The sequence below is a fragment of the Lichenostomus cassidix genome, chromosome 4 (assembly GCF_008360975.1).
Source record: "Lichenostomus cassidix isolate B80296 chromosome 4, HeHo_3.0, whole genome shotgun sequence".
NCBI lineage: Eukaryota > Metazoa > Chordata > Aves > Passeriformes > Meliphagidae > Lichenostomus > Lichenostomus cassidix.
The window spans coordinates 18,978,285-18,982,177 of NC_139484.1; positions in this window are offsets into that span (position 1 = coordinate 18,978,285).

The following is a 3,893-nucleotide window of genomic DNA, read 5'->3' on the forward strand; positions in this document are numbered from 1 at the left end:
TCTCTTGAGTTTCCAGGTAAGGCGTTTTTTGTGTACTGTCTATGCCTTTTCAAGAAAATATTTGAATTTTGAATTCTGTGGAAGCATGCTGAAGCAGCCTTCATTAATGGGGGATACTGTCCTTAACTACAGCCTGTTTGCTGGTACCAGGTGCTGGAAGTCACTGAGTTCCATATTCCACAAGGGCCAGCACCAGGAAACCTTCTCTGTCAAGCCCTGACAGAGAAGGTTTCCTCTCCTCCTTCCCCATTCCCTGGGTTGGGGTGAAGGGAAAGAAGAGGCCAGCTCTTGCAAAGGAGAAATCTGCTTCTGCTGTGCACAGACTTGCCTCCCAGCCTTCATCAGGTGAGGTTTTTCTCATCCCCTCCGCATCCTTCCCCTGTTGTTTAGGCTTATGCCTGGTGTTTGAGAGGGGAATGCAAATCCCTAACCTCTGGCAAGCCAGAGCTGCTCCTTGAGCCATTCTTTAACTCAATGTTTGATGTCAGAGCCTCACCATGCCCTCTGCTCCATCACTCAGTGCAGCCACCGTGCTGGGCTGTAATTCTGAACATCCCAACTACTGTCAGGCTGTTGAACCAGTGGCTTGGAAAGAGCCATTCACACCTGTCCATGGCAAATGGGAGAGAAAAGGACTGATTCTTCCACAGTCCAGCAGCTCCCAAAGGAAACATCACAGACTCTCGGAAATGAGGAGTTGCAAGAACTCATTAACTCTACAAGCTGAGTGTTCAGGCAGGACTGAAAATCCCTGCTTGGTGCTGACAGATGCTCAGTGCTTAATGGAGACAGAGGCAACAGTAATGTCTGCTGTATAAATGCCTCAAACATTACTTGTTTCTTTGTGGCGCGCTTTCTTCTCATGGTACAGAGACAAAAACTGTCTCCTAGTGATCCATGTGAACCAATTTGTTCCGAAGAGTCTGTAGATGTCTGGCTAAGCCCACAAGAACAATGCCTGTCCTTACCATCCAGCGATTTCCCTGTCATATTTGGAAAAATCTTCATGGCATTATCATGAAAAGAACAGTCAGAAGAATGCAAAAATGTGCAAGAGCCTACTTAAAACTGTCATGTCTAAAAGAACAAGTAAGAACCTCTACATCCACGTGGGTATTTTGCATTTGTGTTGGTTTTTTGTCAACCTTCCCAGATAGACTGTTCTTGACAGAGCTGAGACTGGTACTTTATCTAGCACTAAAATAGACAAATAGGCTAGTAGGCAAAATGCCATTTATTTTCCAAGGCTATTCTTTGTCATTTTGGGAGGCTTTCGTTACTAGCTGTGTGTAGTATGCTCCCTTGTGGGCTTCCTGCAGTATTTTTGCTGGAAAAGAAGAATAATCCTTTTGCAGTGCACCAATATCTGCTTTTTCTCTCAGTGCCTCTGTCTAATCTTGGTAGCAGATTTTTCCTGCTTAAAGGGAAGGCATGTGCTAAGCTGACACTTCACACTCAAAGAACTGATCAAGTTCAGTGAGCTTAGAGGTGAGGGTTTGCTGCCAGCAAGGGCATTATTTGATACCCACTGACACTTCATCATTATTACAGTGCTACATAAAGCTCTTGTGGAATGTCTTTTTCTTCCTCCTTTATTAGAAAGTTTTAGCTACAGTGTGACCCAAAAGGATGTCCTACTATAAGCCAAGTAAATACAGTGTCCTTCCTTTGTGGAGAATACATTTCAGGAAGAAAAATGCAAAAGATAATATGAATAAAGCAGCTGATGTTTTCACCAGTTGTTTATATAGCCAAAGAAGTCTGAGTGCCAAGGACTCTGTGGGGCAGGATTATCTGCTTTCTTTTATTGCTTTTCTCCCCTGTCTTGTGAAGTCCAGAGGTTGGAAGGGAAAGTGGTTCTTAGGTGGACTTCCAGCTGCAGGGCAAAGCAGCATCTGGAGCTAGTGGATTCCAGGGAACAATAAACCAAGTAGAATATCTGTTGGTGTTACAGCAGGATCTTCAGCAGGCCCCCAAGTCTGGCCTCGTGGTCATAAGATTAAATAACTTTCCTGGCATTAACCAGTCCTTATTGTTTAACAGCTCAGTGGCACTGCACTGATGTGGAATGCCTCACTGCTTTTTAAATGATTTTTTCATGGGAGAAAGGTGTATGTAGGAAGTCAGAAACAATTAGGGCTGGGAGAAAGTTATTTCAGAAGAAGTTAGACTTTCCCTTAGCCTTTTTTCCTGCAGACAGTTCAGAGAGCTGAATTCTGCTTTTCCATTTAAAAAAAAAAAATTAGAAGAGGATCAAGGGAATAATAGAAAAGAGAATCTGGTAAGAAATTAATTGGCATCCCTTTCCTGAGGCATATCACAGAATTGTGGCCAGTGGTGTTGGATAGAAAGAAGTACAAGCAATAAAAGTTTAAGTTACAGTCATTTGTTTGGCTTGCATAAATGGAGTTTCAGATTTGCAGCCTAAGAAGCTCCACTCAGAAATACCACAGTGACTCTCTTGTGAAGGGAGTCAGAGGTGTGCTGTATCTGCTACCAGGCTTAAGAGGAAATAACATCCAATGTCATCAAGAGTAACTTAATAGTATGACAGCAGAAGTTTACATAAAATCCAAGCAATTAGTAGGAAAATTTTGGGAAAATAGCATGTGAAAAATGAGGTGAAACAACTAAAGGATATTTATTGGACTACAGACAATGTTTCTTCCTACTGCTGTTGCTAGGGTAACAATCTACTCTGATGCTAATAAAGGAGAACATTACTGTTTCTCCTTAATTTCTGTTTGAGCAAATATACTGCTTTTTTGGTACTTCTTTCTGTTCGGCAGTTCAGTGTCAGGTCAAGGTGATGCTTCTCGATCCTTGTGTGACTCAGTTAGATAACCAGCAGAATTAGCATTCAGAGGCTGTTTGCCCCCCATAAATAAGTGCTTACACCATTACATACTCTCAAGCAACCTCACAGAGAACGGGTCTCATCTGAAGGTCCAACCTGAATTTGGAGAGCTGAGCATTAAGGACACCTGATCTGTGAATCTCTGTTTCAACAGGTTTAGTGAAAACTTAAAACTGCAATACAGTTGAGCTGCTTTTCATAAAAGATTAATGAAAATATATTCTGGAGCAATATTCACAGGGTATGTCATTATTAGATTAAGTTTCAAGAAAAAGGTAAGTGTATGAGAACAGTGCATCACAGTGTTAGTGTTTTAACAGATAGAATTTTCCTTTCCTCATACAAAATAAAAATCAGATTCATCCCAGAAGGTTGCCTTCATAATACAGATCTTTAGGACACAGTACAGCTTTTGTTGCTGTGCTATTAGGTGCTTGTTATACTTAAGAAACAGACAGTCACCACCTTTAGGAGTGAACTGTGAATTTAAGTCCCTACATTTGTCTATACAAATTTCATTTTATGTAATAGTAGCATACTTGATTGGATTATTTAAACGCTGCTTTCTTTTCAAAGAATAAACTCTTTCCTTTTTATTGACTACCTTGGGAAGTCATAGCTAATAATGTCTTGTGCAGAGTATCAGTTGGTATATCAGTATTTAGCTGGTTTTCAGTGAAAAGAAGGGAAGATTTGTGCTTCAGTTATCTCCAGCATGACTGAGAGAGCATTTTCAGTTAAGTGTTACACAGTTGTTCTGTTTAAATCCCTTATTTGTAGTCTGCTAGTTTTGAACTCAGTTTTAAAAATTGCAGGGACCTTCTTCCTAATGGGAGGAGAGGACAGTGAATGTTTATCCCTCCCTCCCAAGGATGGGCACTGACTTTGCAGGTGCACCTGGCTGTTCCCTGGTGGCTCTTCCTTCACTGCCTCTCTCCCTGTAAGCCCATTTCAGTCCAAGGACTTTCCTGTTTGCAGCTTTTGCCTTTCGAGATGTGGATGGGAAACTTTAATCTGATGCAGGGTGCCCTCTTGT